This window comes from Gopherus evgoodei, chromosome 6 (genome assembly GCF_007399415.2).
Source record: "Gopherus evgoodei ecotype Sinaloan lineage chromosome 6, rGopEvg1_v1.p, whole genome shotgun sequence".
Taxonomy (NCBI): Eukaryota; Metazoa; Chordata; order Testudines; family Testudinidae; genus Gopherus; species Gopherus evgoodei.
The window spans coordinates 128170321-128188764 of record NC_044327.1 but is presented as its reverse complement, the minus strand read 5'-3'; positions in this window follow the sequence as shown (position 1 = coordinate 128188764).

The following is an 18444-nucleotide window of genomic DNA, read 5'->3' as shown; positions in this document are numbered from 1 at the left end:
GAAGTTACATTGCTTGAAAAAAATAATAAAGAAGGTCAGAGTTTCAATTCAGTTACAATGATATAAATGTGGAGTAACTCCACTATAGTCAACAGAACATCTCCTGTACTATATGCCATGCAGCTGAGGTCAGAGTCTTACCCTCAGAGTGTTAAATTAACAAATGGTGGGAAATGCAAGTGTTGGCTGCTGCCCTTTCTCAATGATCACTTGCTCTCCTATGCCAAAACATATAGAACATTGAATACTGAATAGATTTGCTAAATAGAAAGATTCCATACAGCACAACATAGCAGAAGCAAGTCACTGTAGATCGAGAAGGCATAAGTTCAAGAAGGAGGGGAAGTAAAGCCCTAATTCCAAAACCATGAACACAGGGAAACAATGTTAATTTGCTGACATTCTTCATTTAATGGTGGAAAAGGTTTTTGCAGAAGACAGAATTGAGAAGGAAGTATTCATTGCACTGTCAAGGCAAAACTCATTCAGTAGAAAATATAGGTAGATGGCCAATGAACAAATAACAAAATGGAGTCTTTTCCCCACTTTTCCTGCTTACTGCGCCCCTTCTTAAGGATATTGGAAGAGCAATAGAACACTCTCCTCACTCAAAAAATATTAGCTTTGAAGACATAATGACCTTAGACATTTTCATAGTCTGATATGAATCCATACACTCTCCCCTCAAAATCTTATTGAATACCCACAAAAATGAAAGGATACTATTATATCATAACTATGGCTTTAGGATATATAATGAGTAAGGGTTATAACAATGACTATATGATATAATGATATATATAATGACTAAGGGTTATCACAAGTCCATCTCAGAGGAAAGGCAGAGCAGTCTCAGCACCTTGCAGCATCAGATCCTAAGGGTAGAATAGGTGGCTGGAGAAATTATTATTTTGGGAGATGGAGTAGCCAGAAAAAAATATTAGCAAGAGAATGGGCTCTGGGGAAGAGTGCTGAAGAATTATTATTTTATTATCATTACCCCTGTGTTCAAACTCTAGAGTGATTTGAAACCCCAAACCAGAGAGTTCAATGGGACTACAGCCAATCACGCCGGCTGAGGAGCTGATTTGCTATGGATAGTTCATGAGCAATTCATAGGCTGAAAAGTGGTTGCATAAACAATTTGTCAAACAAGTTGGAATAACAAATAATATATAAAATATATGTATACAAAATACTTTTTTCTGAAATATCCTTCCATTTATTAGAATGATTACATTATTATATTAGTGTGTAGGGTTCCCAAGAGCATGGCTGTATTAGGCACTGTTCAAATACAGAACTAAAAGATGGCTCAGCCCCAAAGCACTTGCAGTTTAAGTCTGAGACTTTGAAGCCAATGAGAGTTTTGCCATTGTCTTCAATAAAGCCAGGATTTCCCTTAGCGAGGGATATAAAGTCAGATCGGGAGGCACAAGGTAACAATGAGATTGATTTTTAATAAACAATGAGATAATTTACAAAGATTAATTAAGCTTCTTGCTCTCCTTAGGTGAGATAGTAAATAGTATTATAGCTGTTTTAAACATGGGTAAACTGAGTCACAGCAAAGTTTAGTGACACTTTGCCAAGCAGGAGTCACACAGCAAGTTAGTTACAGAGCTGGGAATAGGACCCAGGAGTTCTGCAGCTCAGTCTACTGTTGTAACCAATAGACATCTTTCCACTCCCATATATTTAAGCAGAGCCAATATTGTTTGTAAAAACAAGATCAATTGTGGTTCAGGAAAACAAACAAAAAGTTAATACACAGTAGGCCAAATTATCAGGTAGTGTAAATCAGGATAACGCCTCTGATTTCAGTGGTGCTATATCAAATTACACAGCAGAGGATCTGGCTCATTATATTTTATAACAGTTTGGGATCTGATTCTGACCTAAACACCAGGGTTACCATCAATATGACTCCAGTGCAAATGAGATCAGAATCTGACTCACTGTTCTCCATTGGATCCGCTTAATGAGCTGCTTACTGAAATCCAAACAAAACAACTACAGCTCAAGTCTCATGATGAGAAGAAGCATGTTCTTTGCGCCCTAAAAAATTTAGCAAAGTGGGCATGTGTGGTACCGTCTTGCCTCAGTGAAAGCATTAAAGAGAAAGTTGTGCTGCTGTTCCCATCACACATACATATTAGCTACTTGTTTATTCTCTTTTTTACTTAAAATTCAAAAGAGTGCCGGTCTGAAAGGAGAAAGCGATTTGAAGCCAGCAAGACTCACCCCTGAGGAGATGTAGATACTGTAATATGGATGAAAGTTAGTCTGATGAATATTATACACACAATTCACGCATACAGCTTCCATATGCAAGTGTACAAATACACATACATACAGAATACTTGCCCAAAAGAAGAGATGAGCATCTATTTTAAGGAAAGTTTTTCTGCATAATAAGAACACTGGACTGTGTTTACATAGCATGTTTCAACCAAGATCCTCAGCTGGGATAAATCACTGTAGCTCCACTGAAATCAATTTAATTATGAAGGTATATCTATAGATAGATAGATATAAGCTGAAGTTCTGGCCTGTAAGTTTTGACTTGTGCACTAGCCACTAAATGAAGTTATAAACTTCAAAGCCACTAAGCTTCACTTGAGCTTTGTCTTAGCCTCCCCTGATAGCATCCTGCATGCCCGTGTACTTGATAGACATTTCCTCTTTTTAAGATTTATTTGGTTCATTTTGCTGCATTGTGGGATGTCATTGAATTAAAAGGCCCAACCATTTGGTGATTGCCCAGGCAAAGCTAGTATTGCCAATCACAAGTGCTCAAAAATCAAGCCACTCAAAATCCTGAGATTGGTTTTAAAATCATGAGATTAGTTAGTTTCCGAACCCGAAGGCGTGACATTTGGTGATTTACTCCACGACTACAAGGTATACAAATACTTGCGTTAAAACAAAGCTAAAATTTTCATGTAATTGCTTGACTATACAGCAGGGACTTTAAAGAAAAGCTCCAAATATTGCAAGATTCATGATGAAGTCACCAGAATCAGCAACAGCTCTCAGCAAAGTCAGCGGGATTTGTGCCTGAATATGAACTGTAGGATCACCTCCACAAGAGTTATGGAGAGGACTTAGGGGCCAGATCTCTAGCTGGGGTACACTGACATCACTCCAAGGAAGTCAATTTACACCAGTTGAGAATCTGCTCCCTTCTGTATTTTACCTAGTCTATTCTTCGCAGTGCAAAATTGCAGCCTACACAGCCCAACAGTGGAATGCAGCAGGAATCACTTTATAGAGGCTTTTGTATATTTGCAGCTCAAGGCAGAGTGCCCTTGCAAGCCTGAATGAACAGTCCACTACCACAAGTCATTTGTACTAGCTTCTGAATCAGCAGTAAATTCTGCACACACACACATTCCTGTGCAAACAATAATAATAAAAAAAGAGCAATTTTCATTTCTCTGCTGCGTAGACAATATTCCGAAGAACAGAACTATATGGTTCGGAGATAGATTATTAGCTGTTGCTGTTCAATTAAAGAATTATTGCTGAAAGCAGGGAAGGGGCTTGCCAGTGCCACATCGTTCCAAACTGGAGAGTTCGTTTGGACACAAGGCTGGGTAGAGGGAGCTGAGTATCTCTTTGAATTTCCCTGCATTTGATGTTCCCTCCTGATACATTTAAAGCAATTTGCAACTAATACTTTTCTTTTCTTTCTTGCTTATCTCAGAGGTGAAGGGATTTGTGGTGCTCAGCGGTAATTATTGTAATCTGCACGGCTGCCTTTCTCTAAGCCTGTTTCTTACAAATGGCTCCTGTACTCAAGCGTCTGTGCTCCATCAAACCCTCCCCTCCATTCTCTGCTCTTAATCCTGCACATCACTGTCCATGTTCCCCAAACACAGACTGCTAGAAAGAGAAAAGGTCTAACATATATGTTGACTTATGTAATGCACGAGCAATGGATACAGCTCTGGGTGAGAATTCGGCTCACTTTCCAACTGGCACAGACTCCTTGTGTGAGCAGAGCAAGTCACTTCGTTCTCCTTTGTGAAATCTAGGCTCTTCTAGGCTTTGCCATTGATTTTCAGGGCACCCTGTCTTTAGATCCTGTAGCAGGGTGCTGGTGAAAAGACACCTAATTAGCCCCTGCTCAGCCAGCCCCAGTCAGGGGAAATAGATTGGGGCTGGGGAGAGGTCTGGTGCCTGGCCATTAGAACTGGCTGCACCTGTGGGCCTCAGGGTTCAAAGGGATAAAGCCTGGCTGGCAGCCAGAAGGAGGGAGATGGCCAGGGGAAGGTCAGTCTCCAGGCTGAGGGCAGACTCTGTGTAGGAGAGGAGATTGTCAAGCCTGGAAGCTCTGTATATAGTATATCACTGGTGGTGGGAGAACATGTGTAAATAAAGCCTTGGGTGCTACAGAACTAGAAGCCTCTCTAAGCTTTATTGGAGCAGCCAGTGGGCCCTAGGAAGAGGGGCGGGCAGAGGGCCTGTTACAAGTGGGGGCTTATCCGGGATCTAGTGCCAAAAGCACAGTTTGGCGACCCGGCAATGGAGAGAACCGGGCAGTGGCTCACCGAGCAACAGACAGATGCAGAAAACACTGCAGTCCTTCTAGCAGTCCCACCAGCTGGAGAGGCAGGCTCTACTTGCTTGGCAGGCAGAGCAGCAGAAGGCCCTACAGGACTTCATCAAGGAGCAGTTGACCACACAGCAGCAACTCCTGCAAAAGCTGGTGAGTTCTGCTGGGGGAGATGGCATCAGGGCCCCAGGCCTCAGCCTCTGTGAGATGGCCCAGCTGATGACCCTGACGCCTTTTTGAGTACCTTCAAGTGGGTGGCCCTGGGCACGGGAAGAGACCTGACAACCTGGGCCCTACAGCTGGCCCCCTATCTTGCTGGGGAGGAACAGGCTGCCTATATGGCCGTGACGGACGCCCAAGCCAGGGACTATGCTACAGTGAAGGCAACGATTTTGGACAGCCTCGGGCTTTCAGCCAAGAAGTATCAGCAAAAGTTTCCGACAGCCCAATGGGCAGGGGGTGTGCGACCCTGGGCCTTTGCTCAAAAATTAACAGACTGGGCAACATGGTGGTTGAGGCTTGATGCCCACACCGTGGGACAGATAATGGATCAAGTGATCCTTGAACACTTTATCTAGTGCCTCCCGGATAGCGTGCGGGTTTGGGTGCAGAGACATCAGCCGGCCACCCTAGAAGCCGCCATGCAGAGAACGGAGGAGTATGCGGAGGCTGACTTCCCACCGAGGGAGCATCAAACCCAGTGGAAGAGAGAGGGGGGCAGGAAACCCTGTCACCATGCTGGGGTGAAGCTGGTAGACAGACGAAGGGAGGAGCCTCAGGGGACCCCTAGCAGTCCGGGGCAGCTTGTACGCTGGCGATGTGGACAGCTGGGACATAAAAGTCGAGACTGCCTGGTGATGGAGCATGGGGCAGCTGAATTTTGTGGATGAGCTAAGATTGGGGGGTGAAAAAAGAGGCGCAGGTTGGCCACTATCCTGGTGCGGGTGGGAAAAAGGCCTCAGAGGGGTCCAGTGGATACGGCCTCTGCTCGCTGCCTTATAGAGCGGCGATTAGTGAAACCGCATTGGCTTATCCCTGGGGAGCAGATGTTAGTAGAATGCATCTACGGAGATAAGGAATATTGTCCCATGGCCCAAGTACCCCTTGAAATGCAAGAGCGGTTTACCTGGAAGTGGATGGGGGTAATAGAAGGGTTGGCTTACCCTGTGATCCTGGGGCTGGACTGGCACCCTCCCCAAAAAGGGGAGAGAGACCATGGAGAAGGGACTGTCGAAGAAAGTGGGAAGAGAACCCTGGAAAGAGGGGGCAAGTATCATAACTGTCCTACTCAGATCTGAACCTTAGAGTTCAGAACATGAGAAGCTATCATGAAACCTCCAAACTTAATTACCAGCTTGGATCTGATATCGCTGCCACCAGCCAGAATTCCAGTGTCTGGCTCACTCTGGTCTCCCCAAAACCTTCCCTGGGGAACCCCCAGGACTCAGATGCCCTGAGTCTCACCACAAAGGGAAAAAACCCACTTCTCTTCTCCCTCTTCCCCTCCAGGTGTTCCCTTCCTGGGTTCCTGGAGAGATATACAGAAGCAAGCTCCGTGAATCTAAACAAAGGGATTCCACCCTCCCTGCTTCAAGTCCTTGAAACACAAGTACCGAGAGATCACATCTCTCTCCCCCCTCACCCAGAGGGTATGCAAAGTCAGGCTTAGTAAATCTACACAAAGAGATTTTCCCCCTCCCTTCGTTTCTTAGCCTTAACCAGTGAAAAACACTCAAACAGGTCTTAAAAAGAAAGCTTTATATAAAAAGAAAGAAAAAGGACATAAAATTGGTCTCTGTGTCAAGGTGACAATATACAGGGTCAATTGCTTAAAGGAAAAAATGAATTAACAGCCTTATCCAAAAAGAATATAATTTAACACATTCCAGCAACTACACACATGTAAATACAAAGAAAAACAATATAAACCTATTGTCTTACTATCCTTGTACTTACAACTTGGAAACAGAAGATTAGAAAGCCAGGAGATAGAAAGATCACTCTCAGAGCCGAGAGGGTCACCGAACCAAGATAAAGAAACAAAGAACTCACACCCAAAACTTCCCTCCACCCAGGTTTGAAAAAGTTTTGTTTCCTGATTGGTCCTCTGGTCAGGTGTTTGATTCTCTTTGTTAACCCTTTACAGGTAAAAGAACATTAACCCTTAGCTAACTGTTTATGACACACACCCCCAAATTGCAGACAGTGGGGAACCTCACTGGAGGCGATTTCCTCCTAGAACTTTAAAATAAACAGATTAATACAACACATGCACCTCTACATATACCACTAAGTATATAACTAACAGACTTTTACATTTTAAGAACACTTTTTAACTACTGGATTCTGGGAAACTTTCACAAGAGAGTGCATCAGCTACTTTGTTAGAAGCTCCTGAAATGTGCTGAATTTAAAAATCAAAATCTTGGAGAGCTAAACTCCAATGAAGAAGTTTCTTGTTGTTCCTCTTGGCAGTATGAAGCCACTTTAGCGCAGCATGGTCAGTTTGTAGCTGGAACAGCCGTCCCCAAACATATGGGCGTAGCTTTTCCAGGGCCTACACAATGGCGTAGCATTCCTTTTCACTGACTGACCAGTAACTTTCCCTCTCAGACAGTTTCTTGCTGAGAAACACGACAGGATGGAAGTTGTAATTCATTGCTTCCTGCATGAGAACTGCTCCTATACCATGCTCAGATGCATCTGTGGTGACTAGGAATGGCTTGTCAAAGTCCGGGGCCCTGAGCACAGGGTCAGACATGAGCGTCACCTTAAGTTGGGTAAAGGCCTTTTGACACTCATCAGTCCACTTAACTGCATTTGGTTGGGTCTTTTTGGTCAGGTCGGTCAGTGGGGCAGCGATTTGGCTGTAGTGTGGTACAAATCGCCTGTAGTACCTGGCCAAGCCTAAGAAGGATTGAACCTGTTTCTTTGACTTTGGGACAGGCCACTCTTGGATAGCATCCACCTTGGCCTGTAGGGGCCCTGGTGGAGGTGGATCCAAAGCAAGGGAAGGCCCCACAACTTCCCAGGGGAAAAGCCAAGCATCCTAGACAAGCAAGCCAAAGTAGGGAGCCTGAGGGAGTAACCGAGGATCAAAGGGAGCTTCCCGGGCAGGGCCACCTGGGGGAGGGAACCCCGGGGAGGGTAGAAGAAACTCAACAGGGGGAGGCCCAACATCAAAGGGATCGAGGGCCTGGACCAGAGATTGGGGGCCAACTCAGGGAAGCAGGCTCTGAGACATCACCCCCCCCACCCAGAAAAGGAAGGGGAGCCTCTGGGGCGGCTGGTCCAACCATGTGACTGGTGTGAGGACCTCTGGGTGAGCGTGGACCTGTGGGGTGTCCTACTCAATGCACCTTTTGTGGGTGAGGTGTGCCAAAGCCCCATGGAGTTGTGCCTGGGGATCCGTCGGCTGGGCAAGGGGCCCAGCATCAGAGTAAAATCCCTGGCCGAGGAAAGCGAGGCCGAGGAAGATCAGGCCTGGCAGCAGCTTAAGGGGAGGTGTTTACCAGGGTGCTGGTGCAAAGCACCTAATTAGCCCCTGCTCAGCCAGCCCCAATCAGGGGAAATAGATTGGGGCTGGGGAGAAGTCTGGTGCCTGGCCGTTAGAACTGGCTGCACCTGTGGGCCTGAGGGTCCAAGGGCTATCAAGCCTGGCTGGCAGCCAGAAGAAGGGGGAATGGCCAGGGGGAAGGTCAATCTCCAGGCTGAGGGTAGACTCTGTGTGGAAGAGGGGATTATAAGGCCTGGAAGCTCTGTATATAGTATATCACTGATGGTGGGAGAACATGTGTAAATAAAGCCATGGGTGCTGCAGAACTAGAAGCCTTTTTGAGCTTTAGTGGGGCAGCCAGTGGATCCCAGGAAGAGGGGCGGGCAGAGGACCTGTTACAGATCCCCTCCTATAAAATGAGGATGAGCATGGTCATACATATTTTTCTCCCATCCTTTCTCTGCCTTGTTGATTTATACTGTAAGCTTGTGGGGGTAGGGACTGGTTCTTGCTATGTATTTGTATAGTGCTGACACAACGGGGCCCTGATCCTGACTGGAGTGTTTAGGTGTTTCTGAGGGATGCTTAGTGGTTTGAGTATTAGCCTGCTAAACCCAGGGTTGTGAGTTCAGTCCTTGAGGGGGTCACTTAGGGATCTGGGGCAAAAATCAGTATTTGGTCCTGCTAGTGAAGGCAGGGGGCTGGACTCAATGACCTTTCAAGGTCCCTTCCAGTTCTAGGAGATCAAAGCTAGCCTCAGACCATAGACGCACACTGCTGAATTAATGTGCTTAGTGTGGCCGCGTGCACTTTACTTTATACAATCTGTTTTATAAAACCGGTTTATGTAAAATCGGAATAATCCCGTAGTGTAGACGTACCCTGAGTTTTGACTAGCAGGGTTCTTTTCCTGTTTGCTCTGCTATTGCAGTGGCTGGAGGTGGGGGTTAGAAGCCCCTCTCCTTCACTTTTGATTTCTCACTGCAACTGGCAGTGAGAAGACTCACTACCCAGCCCCGCCCTGCCTCACTCAGTGGAGAGGTGATTCAGAGCTGTTTTCAGGACCGGAAGTGAGGATGATGTTTGTATTATTTAGGTAGTTGTCTATATATTGACCAGACAATTGCAGGGATAATGGGAGTTGGAAGTAATTGTGCTCATATTTGTACTTTTACTTACATATACCTAAGCACTATTTCCACAGCATACTTGTATTTAGAAGTACTTCTGTGACAGTGTACTTAGAACTTATGCTTAAGTCCTTTTAGTCAGTGCTTCTGGCAACTCTGAAACATTGTAAGGCAGATCAGAATCAGGCACAGACACATAGTACAGCATATCTTTGAAAGACTTGTGGTTTATACTTGAGACCATTATTGTAGAACTGGTCTGCAACATCTCCATAGTTAAAAATAAAAGCAAGATCCTAGTCTAAACTTTCCTTTCAACCCCACTATAACTTAACTAAGAAGTTTTTATTTTGGCCAGAAAACTGTCGCCTTCTCAAGCCAAAGGTGAATTTGTCCAATCAATTGAATTTTGTATTGGTTACTCCAGAATGTCTTGGTTCAGCTTCGTACAAGGGTAACTCAGTCACATTTCAGGTACACACTTAAAAATAATGGGTGCAACCCTGCAAGATGTTGAGACCTTGCTATGAGTTACCAAACACTGTCCTGTTTAACCTTTGATCATCATGCAAGTTTGAAGCAGAAGCCTCTATGATTTGGTGCATACATTTCACACAAGTATAATGGAATCCAGAAATGTGGCTGGGTGACAAGAGTTGGAAATAGTGTGTGAGAGAGGGCTCAAAATAATATTGGTGTTCGAAACACAGAATTTCCATTCTGTGATAAATGTTGAGATTTCAAAATTTCCTTTTATCCCAAATCAGAGTGAAATTTCAGAATTTTGGAATTTCCCAGGAAATGAAATTTTGAGAAAAAAACATTTTGGAAATAATGAAATTACTTTATTGAAATGAAATATCTCCATAAAGGTTAAAGTACTTTGTTTTGACGTTATCATTTCAACGTTACTATATAATATAATCAAAATGAAGGGCTTTGTCCTTATTGAAATGAAACAGTTTTATAATGTTTCATTCAAGTTCGGGACAAAAATCAGTATATTCTGGAAAAATATTTTCATTTTGTCACAGAAGCATTTGCTGACGGAAAACTGCTTTGTCAGATTTTTTTTTTTTTTTAACCAGCTCCAATAGGTAGAGGGATAGTTAACTAGGTATGGCTTGTTTGTTAAAGTGCATTGGGATCTTTCAAGTTTTATGAAAGTTATCCTATTCCTTTACTTATTGATGGCAAATCTGTCTTTATCCTACAATAGCAAAGACACCAAAAGTTTACATGGTCTCTCAGGTTGCCCTTTCAAATAACCATGCACATACGTCTTCCTAGTTTTTTCTGCACCGTCATTAGACGCTCAAGAACAAATGAGATAAGATGTTAATGGGGATGAAGTAGCTTATTCATGTCCAATGAGCCAGATTGGTGTCATTTCTGGTCCTTCTGTGATATTGGTTTGATACCCTGATACCTATGTCTTATCTTCATTTCAAAATTATGGGCCTCACTAATTCCTGCAGCTGTACTGACTGCATAAGACTTACACCAGGGACGGCTTTGTCCCCGTGTTCCTCAACAGCTCATAGTAGCCAAGAAAAGTGCTATGGTATTCTTTGCAATTACAAACCCTCAATCACCATCCAGGATTTATCATGCCCTGGTATCACATCTCTCACTGCCATTGACTGGGGAGCGGATAGGGAGAGAGATTTCATTATGGTTAGTTTATCTCTGCAGGCAGGACGCTTCTGAGGACTGAGCAGAAAGCGTGCTCCATCTCAGCAGCGGCCTGATAAAAACCTTGTCATCTGCAGTTTTCCTTTCAGAATTTGGGAGCATTTCATCTAAATCATCACTCTTCGGGCAGTCCTGTGTGAATCATCATCTGTGCTGATACCACTATCAGTGGAAGTGGCGCTGTCAACATTTATGTCAATGCTGAGGTTGTAATTTCTTGACAGTAATGTTCCGCACTTGATATAACACTCTCTGTTCAACCTGACGGAAGCTCCTGCTCCGTGCTATCTGGCTGAGAGAGTCTCAGGCTATCCGTGCTTTTGAGTAGTTGAGCAGTCACATGCTGACCCCTTGCCACATGCTTTGGGTCTGCTGAAATGTCTATACTTATTTCAGGGGAACAATACACTCAAGAACGCTTGCAAGAAACAGCTCCAGAGTTCCCTTGTACTGAGATTACTTGCTAGCTCTCACTGCTGTTTGTCCACAGCTATTCTTAAGGGCAGGATCTGGAAATTCATATACATATTAATCAGGTTCTTATAAGATTTCAATGTAGATGTGCAATGAAAAGGAGTTACCATAAAAAAGAAATCTCTCAACCAAAGTCCCATGCCCATTCCCATGCACTCCCTCTTTAATCTCATACACATCTCTCTATCTATATATCTACACTTTGAACAATCACTTCCGTCGCTAGATCTTCACTTCAGACTCCACAATTTGCCATGAGGCCATATCACTTCCAGTACAGGGGTAACAGCACTGTGACAAAGGGTAAAAGTGTGCTGGCATATATGGGGTTACCACTTTCCATCTTAACTCTGAACTGTGTGGGCTAATAAATGCAAAAGGCAAGATGTTGCAATGGAGACAGCCATAGGAGAAGGATGTGTCCTTTATCCTCCCAAGCGGCTGAAGCTGGAAAGGCCTGAGTGGGTTATTAGCCAGTCGTTTGAGTTGATTTGTCCTGTTTGAGTTATGTTTTTGGAAATACCTCAAGCTCTGAGGAAAAAGATAGGATGCTAATTTATGTACTCTGTGCTAGGTGATAATATGAAAGGACTCCATGCTTATAAAGCTAAACTGGTTACTCATTAAGAAAACTATTTAGAGAGAGATTACAACTGCAGCTAGCATGTTAGTCATGTGCATACCAACTGACTCCTTAGCATCTGCTCCAAACTTCCATCCTGAAAGCTGTGCTCCTCCCTCCTTGCTACGTCTTTCAACAAATGTTGTTGTTGGTGGTTCTCTTGTGCAAGTGTTCACTGACTTGCTGGGGCCAGAGGTCTCTAATACAAAGGCCATACCCCCTGGGGCATGGCCTTTACTGCCACTCTATTACAGCTTGTTAGGCCTCAGAGTCCTTCAAATGTGCTGATCTTTGAACCAGGCTCCCACTTCTTGTTTGTTTTTATTGCTGTTGAGTGGAAGAAAGTCTTCTTCCTTTCTCTGGATTCATTCTGTAGGATGGTGCACTGTTGATCCTTTGTATAGCTCATTAACTCCCTTTCTTCTGACTCTGCTACATCAGACCAGTTGATGGTTCAGGCTCTTTTAATGTCTTCCTAGTCCTGGCCCTTGCCTCATCTGTCAGGGTGTGCCAGCCATCTGCTACTACTCCACATTTGGTTCTCTCTCCACTGCTGTCCTGAGTCTATAAGTACCTCTTATAATCTGTGTCCCATTGCAGCTCAGACTGTTGCCTTTTGCCATTGTTTTGTGTGGCTATTTGATGGACCCAGACTGATCACCTGTGGGTAGTGGTCACAGATCCTTGGTTCTTTTGTTGTAATGGGGCCCTGCTTCAATTAACATGCAACATAACATAATTGGAGATATACCAATCTCCTAGAACTGGAAGGAACCTCAAAAGGTCATGGAGTCCAGCCCCCTGCCTTCACTAGCAGGACCAATTTTTGCCCCAGATCCCTAATTGGCCCCCTCAGGGATTGAATTCACAACCCTGGGTTTAGCAGGCCAATGCTCAAACAACTGAGCTATCCCTCCCCTTACCTTTCTCTTGCTTATGACCTTGTCATTATTCCACCACTGGGCTGCAGCAGACGAGAATCATAGAAACAGAGGCCTCGAAGGGTCCTGAAGAGGTCATCTAGTCCATCCTTCCATGCTGAGACAGGGTCAGGTATTGCTCATGGGAATCATAGTCTTGGCTCTTCAACACATCAATCTCAGTGCCTGCCTAATATTTGCTTGCTGAGAGGGTTTCTTGTGATCATCCACTATTGCCAGGTAGGGATCCCTTTCCTTTTTCTTTTTCTTATCTTTCTTTTCTTTTTCAATTTGCTATCAGTCTCTTGGGTGTCTTTACTTTCGAATCAGCCTTCTTGTTGCTTTGTGGTTACTCAAGGAAATAATAATAATAATACACAATTAAATGAGGGCAATACAATTAATACCAATCAACATGGGTTTAGGAAAAATAGATCCTATCAAGCAACTTGATATTTTTTTAGATTAAAAATTTTGTTGATAAAGTTAATAGTGTTGATACAATATACTTAGACTTGTGTAAGGCATTTGACTTGGTATTGCATGACATTTTGATCAAAAAATTAGCAAGATATAAAGTTAATATGGCACAAATTAAATGAATTAGAACTATCAGTTTGACAGTTTTTTTTAAGATGTAATTGTAAACAGAGAATCATCACTGAGCAGGTGTATTTCTACAGTTCTTCACCCTCTGCTGTTTAATATTTGCAGATGACACAGAAATTGGGGGAGTGGTAAATAAAGAAGAAGACAGGTCACTGATTCAGAGCAATCTGGATCACTTGGTAAGCTGGGCTCTAGCAAACAATATGCATTTTAATATAGCTAATGCAAATGTATATATCTAAGAAAAAAGAATGCAGACCATACTTACAGGATGGGGAACTCTATCCTGGGAAGCAGTGACTCTGAAAAAGATTTGCGGGTCATGGTTGATGATCAGCTGTGCTGTCAGTGTGACACTGTGGCCAAAAGGCTAATATTCCCATTTGGTGCTGACTTGTTTGAATTCTGCTTCCATTTATTGTGGCCTGTTGTATGAGCATGTCAGATAGGCCATACCCTACAAAATGCACCTTCAGTTTCCTGATCACAGTTCTTGCTTGTGAGGACTCCAGATAGTGCAGCCCCCAGAAATGTGATTAGTAACCTACTGTGACAAAGTCGTTCCACTCATGAGAACTGACCAGGGCTGTTTAGACCTTTTCACAGCATCAGGGAGGGATTCCATGAGGCTGTATAGTGTCTCTTGTTGTTGATCACTAAACTATTTGCCAGAGTCTTGCTGTGCCATGTATGGTCTCAGTTGAGCATTCATGCCTCACCAGTAGATGCACTCCCTGGCTCACCTCAGATATGTCTCTGTCTGATACATGATACATGTGGGCTCACCTCAGATATGTCTCTGTCTGATACATGATACATGTGAAGCATGTATCCTCATGGTGTCAAGTCTTAAATCTGCTGGGATTACAGCTCAATCCCCTTAAAAAAAAATCCTATTTTGCTCATACGGCTTGTCCCTCACCTTGTAGTAGGGGGTAACCTCCTTTGACAATTGCTTCTTGGTATCTGATCAACCCTGGAGTATGGATTGTTTTGCTACTTATAGTATCCTATCCTGTTTAGTGTTTTATAGATTGCTTAGAGCCTCCCATCAAAGATGTGAAGATATTGTAGCATCTCTTGTTCCACAGAGCCATCTATGTCGTACTGTGAAAGGTCTACCCAGCTCTGTGCATCTGTCACAAATAGGGACTTTCCTAACTTATCTTCACAGCAAAACAGTGGAGTCCCAAAAACATGTATTGTGGTTGCTTGGTTGCAGGACCGGCGCTAGTGTTTTAGCGCCCTAGGTGCACGGCCATTTCGCAGCCCCGCGCGCTGGTCCGCGGCTCCGGTGGAACTGCCGCAGCCGTGCCTGCGGGAGGTCCACCGGAGCCGCGGGAGCAGCGGACCCTCCGCAAGAATGCCTGCAGCAGCTCCACTGGACATTTAATTATCCAAACTAGAATTTAGCCTGGACACTTGTGCGATCAAATTTCTCTGTATCAAAAGTATCATGTGTTCTTTAAAGGTCACAAGTTGTCAAGAATTCTGTGGTATGGGTTATCCAAATTTCCCATTCATATTCCAGCAAATGAGTCTAGGCAAATGCCATAAATGTTCACAAAATAAAATTTAAAGAGAATATTTATGAAAAGAATATTCTAAATCTGCAATCAGGAGACATTTCAGCTAAAGTTTTTGGAAGAGTTACGCCCATCTAATCAGAGAACATATACATGTGACCTGTGTGTTCCATACAAAACATTGGATTTTCTGCTATCAGATACTCACAATGAACTGCTCGGTATATACACCTAACTTCAGTTGCAGAAATTTCTGAGATCATCATAAAAGAACAAACAGAGTCAAGAAAATTGTGATCTATTTGCAGACAAACAGAAAACACACTGGATACATTATTAACTGCAAATTACTCCCTCAGCTGTAATGACCATTGCAAATCCTTCACATCCCATTACTCTGCACTGCATTCTGTCTGCTTACCCCTATGATGCATGCCCTTTTACCTGCTTGGCACTCCCACCTTTTTATAAGCTTTTGAAATGTCTTTCATTCTCTGTTTAAAAGGATTTCTTATTGCTCCTTTGTGTGCTGCCTGTCTCCTGCCATCTCGGGATCCCCTTCTAGTGGCTCCATCCGAGAGATGGCTTTCATGCCTAAATGGTGGGGTAAACTTCAGTGTAAAGACCCACTGGCTTCTATTCACAGAGACATGATTGGAAACCCAACTGGTTTCTTGAAATTCTTATTGAAGTGTAAAAAAACTGTTCATTTTTCCCCTTCTTTTAACTGAGTTTTCTTGAGACTACAGCCAGGTTCATGAAACCTTTGCTGACAAGCACAAGCTCTGCATGGCTTCTATCCTGAGTAGCACTAAATAATTCTTAATGAATCCTTCCTTTATCAGCAGGGCTCAGATCATGTAAGGAGGATTACAGACACTGAATTTGATATGGAGGACACAAATGCACTGGCTTACAGCTACTAGCTAATTTGTAGGAGATGCTGGCAATGCTTTGTCATAGAAGCTTTTAGATAGCGAGACACATTTCTTTAATTTAGTGTTTATTTGGACAGGATTTTCAATGCACTCACTGGAGAAGTGTCTGAGTGCCTCCCTGACACTAATGACGTTTCTCTGTGAGGTAGGGAAGTGCTACTATCTCCATTTCATAGTTGCAACAGGAGGTTTAGTGAGGTGCCCAAGGTCAAGCAGAAAGTCTCACAGTAGAGTTGGGGAGGAACCCAGATCTCTCTAGTGTGAGATCATCCTTCCACTCAATGGTACACAAGAATAGCTAACCAGCATATCATAAATTAAACTGAAGCAGTTATGATACCTAAGGCTGGCTTGTGCCTTTAAACCACAGCATTGCACATAAGGGTGCAGAGGGTGTTGTGTGTGCAGAAGGTGAAATGCAGAAAGGCCATGTTGCAGCAGGTACCTGAAGATAAATTATAGCTGACCCTTCTCTTCCCTTCCCTTCCCCTATCACTGTTTCTTCCATTCCCTGCATTACTCTTTGGAGCTGAATTGGTTGTGCATTGCCAAAAATACATGGTGTCCATTGTTAAGATTTGAGCATGCACAAGAGGAGATGTCCCTACGATAATATCTACACAGCAGCTGGAGGTATAATTTTAATCTCAGGTAGATGTACCTATCCTATTTCTGATCAAGCAGGAACACTAAAAATAGAAGTGAAGCCCTAGAGGCACAAACAGCAGGATGGCCTACCTGCCTGAGTACTTACTAGCTGGTCTGAAACCCTAAGTATGAACTCGAGCCAGTGAGTCCATCCTGCCATTCACCTGGCTGCAGCTGCACATCTATTTTTAGGGTGGTGGTTCAGTTGGACTCATACAGGTATGGCTACCTGAGCTGGAAGTTACACCTCCTGGCTCCACTGCCATATCATCAGTCTACAAGTGTGCCCTTTTTAGATGGATGTCCTGTGACTGCCAGCAAGACTTGTTCAGTGTGCACTGGAAAAGCCAGCAGGGGTCATTCCTTTTGTAAAGGGGGGCACCTGCACCCCTATAAATGCAGCCACACAAGGTCCTTTGGTAGCAGAACTAGTGAAGCTGAGCTGCACAAATGTAGGGAGTTGGATTAGGGTCAGCGGTGCAAGAACTCAAATTTAGCTTCATGGAAGACCCATATGTGACTGAATGTAGGGGACTGACAGGAAGAAATGTACCAAGAGGATCCACAGCTATATGGATCAGCCTGTTCTCCCCAGGGCACAGTATCCTCTTAACAATGCACAAATAGAGCTTTAGCCACCTGACTGTGTTCAGTTCTATCGAGTGTCTCTGCAGCCTCTCTGTGGCCCAAAGAAAAGGATTCTGGGCAGGATAACCTGCACGTCTGTCCATTGGCTATGCAGGTTGGGTGCTGGGCTCTAGATTTGCTCCATAGCTATGGAGAAACAATTCATGAGGTAGAACAGGGCACAGGATCTAATTATATCCAGATTTGGATGTTGTTTTTGCTTGAACTGAACTGTGAAAAGCTTCAGATCAATGTAAGGTTACCTTTGCCAGATCAGGCCCTCAGAATCAGGAAGTGACAAAAGTTAAGGTTGCACTGATACCATTCACTCAGCCTCATGGCACGTTTTCTGTTCTTCTTTCCCTGACTTGCTGTAAAATGTCACATATTAGGGACTGACCCTGCTCCCCCAGAAAAAACTCTTATTGACATCAGTTGGTGAACGAGCAGCGTTTGTTCTTTTGTTTTTAGTGTAGATTGTAAAACAATACAGAACAAGCAATGAGGTGTGGAGCAATCCAAGTGTATGGAAGGGATGGTCTTGCCACCTGGATGTTGCATAAGTACTAAGGCCTTTTTTGCATTAAATACAGTTCACAGTTTGTACAACGTTAATAGGGATTTTGAAGTGATGGGAAAAAAATTGGATAATTTTCAAGGCCCCGATTAAGCAAAACACATAAGACATAAGTGTGTTCACACACACACACACACACACACACCCCTCTCATTTGCAGCAAGTTCTGATATCAGCTCGTACAAAACAGCAATGCACAGACACACTTAGCTCATTACAGAACTGTTTTATCCCATCTATAGCTTGGTAGACAAAGGCATTGAGTTTTAAATCCATGAAGGGATTTAGGTGTTACCAGGGCAGAGAGCAAGAAACGGGGAGAGTGATTATATAGCTTGGTAGTTAGGACACCCACTGGAGAGATCCAGCTTCTAGTCCCTGCTCCTGTGAATATTTAATAAAAAGTGGAACAGATTCAACAGGAGAGAATAACCTCAGAATGCCCTTGAACCTGGTGGGTAGGGTGCCCACCTGGGAGGTCAGAGGTCTGTCTTTATCTCTGTGCCCCAAAATCACACAAGGGGGTATTCAAGTCTAGGTCTCCAACATTCAAGGGGAGTGCTCTAACCACTGGATATTAGAAGCGCACATTCTCCCTCTCCCAGCTGTCTTTTGTGTATG